The sequence below is a fragment of the Anopheles aquasalis genome, chromosome X (assembly GCF_943734665.1).
Source record: "Anopheles aquasalis chromosome X, idAnoAquaMG_Q_19, whole genome shotgun sequence".
NCBI classification, from domain to species: Eukaryota; Metazoa; Arthropoda; class Insecta; order Diptera; family Culicidae; genus Anopheles; species Anopheles aquasalis.
In genome coordinates this window covers 862,921-870,189 of record NC_064876.1, presented here as the reverse complement: position 1 = coordinate 870,189, position 7,269 = coordinate 862,921, and positions in this window count along the sequence as shown.

Here is a 7,269-nt window from a genome sequence, read left to right as displayed (position 1 = left end):
TTTCTTTGCGGATAGATCCCCCTCCTTATCGTCAATTTGCGCTTTTCGCGATCAACAATGATCGGATTTCATCGACGTTTTCATCAGTCATTTCCCTTCCTGGACGAGAATCTTCCTCAACTGGTACAGCTGTGTTTTTTCATCAAGTTTCGTCACCAATACCACTTTACCAACAGCAACACCAACCACAACAACAACAACCTAGTGGACAAATTACCGTTCTGTCAGTCCGTTTACTGTTCACTTCTGGCCAGCAGCGCGAATCGGAGCCACCTAGTGTGCCACAACGGGATGGCCATCGGATGGCGCTCGTGGACGCGTGAAATGGTTTATGGGGTTTCTTGGCGTGCACCCCCCCTTCCCTTTCTCTTGTTGCAAGGGTGTCCTGGGCCAATTACTCGTGTCTGAAACTGCGTCGTGCTGGCTTGTGCATGGCGTGATTTACTCGGTACGGCGGCGGCGAACGTGCTTCCCTGGTGTGCTCCTCTCTTTTCTTCTTCTTCTTCTTCTTCGTTTCTTTTCTTTTTCTTGTTGTGCTACCGAGAGCCCGTTTTTCGGGGCCTGTTGGCTCGCTCTACTCCTTCACTTGCTGCTCAGCGCCCCGGTTGAACCGGTGAAGGAGAAAGAAAATAAAGGGAATGATGGGGGTAGCATCCCTTCGATCGGTGAATGCTAATCATATTTTCATTTTCTGCGTGACTACCGACCGACCTACTCCACTGCCCTCGTCCCAAAGGCCAGCATCACGCGTCGCCACCCACCCACCCCCCCCCCCCTCGAGGGTAGAAATATGTTAATGCAAATTGCGTGTTTATTTGCCGCGTGCGTGCGTGCGTGCGTGCGTGCGTGCGCGCGAGCGCGTCTCCGGATCACCATCACCATCATCATCATCCTTCCTTCCTTTCAACCAACCACTGGCACTGGCACTGGCACCGGCACCGGCTCACACCCTGGTTTGTGCCAGCAAAAATTAACTTTATCCAGACGGCAATCGGTTTGCGGTTTGCGGTTGGGTTGCTGCCTTAAGGCCATGTCAAAGTTCGCCCGCTCGCTCGCTTGGTATGTCGTCATCGATGTGATGAAGACATTCGTGGGTGGGTGGATGGCGTAAATCGTAACGCTTCGCGCCCTGATCCGTGAAGCTATTCGCGGAGAGTTTTCTCACCCAACTTCCTCTCCTCAATGCGATGCGCCACAACCAGGAGGGTGGGTGTACTCCAGGGGTGTGTTTATGTGCTGCTGTTAATAAGGAAGGGTGGGGAGGGGGGAGGCTAATGCGCTTGGCTACAGGCGTCTTACGAGCGCGTCCTTCTGCTTCTCCCTTTTATTATTCGTCCTTTTTTTCTCTTTCTTTCTTTCTTTTATTATTGTTCTTGGTAGCTTCTCAGCTTGGGCTTCTTTTTCCTGCTGCTTCTTGTCGCTGGAAGCTGAATCTCCTGCCGTCATCCCCCCGCACCTCCCCACCACAAAAAGAAATGAAAAGAAATTAAAGAACCAAGCAAAGTGAATGGGAAAACTTTCAGAGCGCGCGCCCGCGTGCTGGTGGTGGTGGAGTGCCGAAGGAAATCCCGAAACGCCAGCCAGCCAGCCAGCCAGTGCCAGCGCGCTGTAGCGCACATTAGGTGCAGTCCGCCAGTTTTCCGGTGGGGGAGGGGGGGTGAAGATGGTGGCGCGGCGGACGTGTGTGCCTGGGGGCCATAAAAGGGATAAAATTTCCGCCCCCTCCCCCGCCCTGCCGAGGCCGACGATACCGCCTTGGGCCCTATGGCAGGCGAGAGGAAGCGTAAAGTATTCTCACGTACACTCCCGTCGCACCGCTCCTCTCTTCTCCGCGCCGGCTTGCGCACACGTTCCGTGTTATCCCGTGGTTCCCATCCCTCCCTAGGAACCAGTAGCAGCATCCCTTACACCCCCGTTACACGTCGTCTCCTTCTCGTTTTGCTCCACTCTCTCTTGCGTTTTTTTTTTGTTGCAAATGTGACGCGCATAATGCATCGAACCGGCTCGACTTCGAGTTGAGTGTGCCAACACCAACACATACACACTAGCCCATCCACACAAGCAAAGCGAAGCGAACGTTACAAGGACACTAAAGCGGACAGTGCCACGCTACGCCACGCCACGCCACGCCACGCCACGCGTTCCGACCGAACGAGAATATGAAGCGAAACTTTTTCGATCAACTTTCGTCCGGACGACCCGGACCGGACCGGGACCGGAGCACATGAGGCATTTTTTTTTCTTGTTTTTGGTAGGCTTCCTGAAAGAGTGAGTGATTTGAGCTGCCCCTCCCCCCGCTCACACGCTGGTCACTGTGGCAAACCGCGCTCCGTGGCGTTCCCGGGGGCTGATTAGCTTCGGCTTAGCACCACGGTGGCCCCCCCCTCGGCGAAAAACAAGACTTATTAACACCTCTCTTCCTCTCTTCTCTTTCTTTCACGTGTTTTCTTTTTTTTTTTTGCGTGTCCTTCACACACATAACAGGCCTGTTACATTCCAGGGGCGCTGGTGCCTCCGGGGGCGTCTTGTTCGCATCTTGAGCGATCGTAGTGTGGGCGCCTCGTAGTTAAGGGCCCGAAATTGCTTCAATTTCAACCTTCACACCCTCCTTCCTCGCTCTCGCTTTCTCCGCACTTTTCTCATCATCAGCTTAGTTGTGCGGCGTGTGCTGGTGGTTGCTGACGGGCTGGCGGGCGGGCGGGCTGGCCACCACCAACGCCATGATGCTAATACCGATTTGCTGGATTTAATGAACTGAACGGTGATACCAAACGGTGGTGCCGAGCAGGCAGCCAGAGAGGGAGAGAGAGAGAGAGAGAGAGAGAGAGAGAGAGCAGGGAGAAGGGGGACACATCACTTCAGATCGATAAAGCAGATCAAAGAGCAATTCAAACAGCGTCGCCAGGCAAAGGTGGCGAGTGTCTTCGGTTCGGAACTTTTGGGTGGAAAACGGTTTCCCCTCCCCCCCACCGGGGGGCAACGGAGGGTAAATTTCATCAAATCATTCTCATTAACACACGTACCACGAAAATACGGAATGGATGGAACCCGGGGAGCGTGTTCGGAAAAGAAGAGAGAGAGGATGGATAAATGTTTGTTCCGCTTCCGGTTTCTCGTTGGAGTATTTTGCGCAGGGGGGGGGGGGGGGACCGGTGGCGTGGCACCGTACGAATTATGATATCACCACCACCACCACCACCACCACCTCGTCCTTCCTTCTCGCACCTTCCCTACCCTTTTGTGTTGGTGTTACCTTTTTTTTTTCTTTTTTTCTACTTTGATGGTAAGAGAAAGGATCTCTGCTAAAAACCTTCGAAGCATAACTTCCTGCCGGCACCACACTACCTTTACCGGTGCTGTCTGTCTACTTTCCCTTGCTCACCCAACTCCTGCTCTCTCTCTCTCTCGCAGCCAGCCACAGCAATAAGTATCGCTGGGCACACAGGATAACCACACCACACCGAGAAACGACGACGTGCGCTCGCGTCGCTGCGAATCGAGTGCGATTCTTTTTGCTTCTCCAACCCTCCCCCCCCCCCCCCCCTTAAGGAGGGAACGGGTACACCCGGGGGCGAGGGGTGGCTTAATAGAATTCTCACCGCAAAAACCGGAGTCGCCGTCGCCTCCGCCCTGCTGTCTCGACTACTCTCGTGGCCATCCCGTGACTGACCTCTGGCCAGCGTTTCTTCGTCCACCACGGGAATGCTTCTTACCGGCCCTATTGTTTCACTTGCTTCTTCTGATTCTTCTTCTTTTTCTTGTGGGTTTTTCCCTCCCACTGTCAGGCTGGTGGGCTGGCCTGGAGAGCTGTTCGGTCTAATCCGGTATCCCCCTGGCTTTGCACAAACGCTTCAATGCTTCCGGCAGGCGGCCACAAGATGCTCGGTGCTGGCAGTTTAGTTTCCTACTCCCACATTCCTCCACCCACCCACCCGGCCACCCCACTGTGCCAGTGGTTTACCGAGGCCACCGCTCTCCCATCAGGCCCTGTCAGAAGTCGCCCCGGGAGGATGGAACTTCTCCGTGCTTCCCACCCAACACCTGACCAGCTGGTCGGAAAAGGAGGAGGGGGGGAGAGGGAGAGGAGCGCGTGGAAAGGTACAAAATGAAGTCGAAATTTCCAATGGCCCTCGGCCCGTGAGGGGGCGTGAGGAGGGGGAACACCGTCGTCTTGCTGGCCTGCCTGCCGGTTTGCTTTACGGTTTTAATACCAAAACCGCTGCCGTCCTCCTCACCGCTCTCTCGCTCTCTCTTGTTCTGGGCATTTTTTTCTTCCTCTCTTTTTGAACGCTAGATACCTTTGCACGCTTTCCAGCTCGGGTTGCTACCAGCAGCACCACAGGTTTTGACACTCCGAGGTGCATCTTAATCAGCTTCCCAACAACTCGGACGCTGACCAACTCTGGGATGATGTGCCTTTGGATGTGTTTCTGTCACCACTCCGATCGTGGCATGATGTATGTCTGTGTGTGACAGAGAGAAAGAGAGAGAGAAAATAGAAAGGGAGAGAGAGAGAGAGAGCGAAAAAAAACGAAAGAAAGAGAGAAGATGCACCTTAAAGGGGGGTGGCTTCAGTAATTTCTGGCCATAAAATGGCTCGTTTTTGACGATGTTTTTGTGAAGAAATCATTCAACATATTTATCTCTAATGACACGCATATTAAACAACAATTTTTGAAGAATATTTAGCTCTATTTTGGAGAAGATTTATCAAAAACTCCATACATGGCATCAAATTGCTGAAGGTGCGTCTGCGAAAGGGTACTTTTTCCCGGTGTCCCATCGTAGCTACGTGATGGGTTATCAAAGAACTACATATTGATACTCGTTTGAAAGATTATAAGTTTATCTAGGTAGCCTTGTCAAGTTTTTGTTGAAAGCTCTATTTTTCGCTTGTTGGCAGCATTTTGAAGTAGCAAAAGCGATGCTTTTTGTCATTTTGCCTAAGAATACGATTTGTAAAGATTTGTTTAAAAAAAAGTATCAACAATTTTGACAAAATCTCGACGGGAATGCCTGGTAAAAAGTGTGCAAATTATGTGTACAAAAGTTCAAATCAATCGGTCCAGTAGTTTTTACGGCACCGACGTTTGAAAACTTTTCGGTTTCGAGGAAACGCTCTTCAAAGCTGCGAGCTGCATGGATCCTTGTATGACGCGCGGATTTTAAAAAATCTGTATCTTTGTCAGTTTTGCCTCGATTGATCCAAAACTTTTACACAATACTCTTGAAAGGATCACCATGCAGGGAAAGATGTTAAAAACATGTGTCACAAAACAAAATTAAATACCAAAGCCCCCCCCTTTAGGGACTGCGGTCTAACGCGCACAAATAAAAACACAACAGGAAACGTAAACACCAAAGAATGCTGTTGTTGTTGTTGCTGTTGGTGGTGGTGGCTAGTAGAGTTGGCCAGCTATTTCTAAGTTTCTTTGCGAAAACGCGATAAAACAGTCCGGAGCAGCAGCAACCTGAAACTCTCCTCCTTCACCTGCAGCGCCAAAAAACCTCGGAAAAAGGTGCCGAAATGTTACGAAATCGCAACGACGACGACGACGATGGCGGCGGCGGCGGCCATGGGGCGGTGGTGTACGATGCTTAATCTCTTTTTTCACTAACATCATCCCTGTGCGCCCCCTGTTCCACCCCCTTTCCGTACTCCCCTGTGCGACTGTGCGACCAGTGAGTTCATAAAGGCGGCAACCCTCGGCTTCTGCTACTCGCTGAGGACAGTGAGGTCTCGCTGCGCTGTGGCCTGCGGTTTAGGATCGCCTTCAAAAACTCCCAGACAGAAGAAGGAGAAGGAGATGGAAATGGAGAAGAAACAGGTTCTGCTGCTGCTGCTCCATCGTGCCGCTCACCCGGTCCGGTCGGTTTCATTATCCGGATTGGCGAAGCGATTTCCGCTGAACAGGCGGGCTGGCGGACGCGGATCGCACCACACGCCGACACCGATTAGCAAGAGCAGGATCAAGAGGGAGAATGTGGTGGTGGAGAGGAGAAAGCAGAACCCGGGAGGACGGGCTCCGAGCTTACGGGGACCGTCTTTACGAGGCCTGCCTACTCTAATCCTGAACCCCAGAAGACCAGGGACCTTTCACACCTGTATCAACCCACCCCTCCTCTTTGGCTGACAGTCCACAGGCCACAGAGCCACAGACAGCAAAAAGCAATAAACCGCCCCCTACTACCCCGTTAACCTTCCTGCACCTGCACATACACATGAGGCACACATACATACATACACCCTATGATGCTGCGGGGTGCGGGGAATGTGCAATTCGTGCCGGAAATTGCTGGGATTATTGCTTCGCTACATCAGCACTGGCGAGTAGCATCTTTGAGCCAAAGGCTGCCGCCTTTCTTGCAGGCGTACGGAGAGGGTGATGCAGCTGGGTGATTGTTTCGAAGCAACAGAACGGGAAACTGGGCACCTTTTGTGGGAGCAGCAGCAGCAGCAGCAGCAGCAGCAGCAGGAGATGGACCATTGGCCAGGATGGCGGTCTGTTCATCCCCCAGAAGATCCCCTAGCTCGGTGCAGCGTGTGCCAGGGGAGAGCAGAGAGAGAGAGAAAGAGAGAGAAAAAGGGACACCGGAAGTTAAGGGGTGACTACCAACCTCATCCCCGTCCCTGGATGCTCGCGGCGCTGCTGCTGCTGCTGCTGCTGATGGTGCAGAGCGATCTAAGCCGTAAGGGGGTAGTTAAGGGGTGGTACTATCCGATAAGTGTGTTATCGTGTTGATCCACCGGCTTCATTACGTGTGGAGCTTAGAATGGGGTGTGCGGAAGGGGGGTTGGAAGCTCCGATATCTCTCGATTCTCGATTCCGCTACTGCGAACCTCTTCACCTATGAGTCGTGCTCTAATGAGTCGCTCTCTCTCTTTCTCTCTGCTCTCTGCTCTCTCTCTGCTCTCTCTGCTCTCTCTCTCTCTCAGCTGCTAGCTGACAACTGCACCTCAGAAGTCAACAAATTTGATTGAACAACTTTTTAACTTTGTTCCTCCTCCGTGGTGCCGACCGACCGACCGACAACCTAGAGAGCAGGAAGCAGCATAAAGGTGTAGGTGTGCTTGGGTATGTGTGTGTCTCTGGCTGGCTCACTGGCTTGCGAAGAACTTGCAAGCAACTCCGGTAAATGAGCTTCCTGAGCTAGCTGGTTGGCTGGCTGGCTGTTGCCAGTCTCGAGCAGCAGCAGCAGCGGAAGAAGAAACTCAAACACACCCCACCCTGTTTTTAGGGAGCCATCCACCACCACGTTTGATGTTGC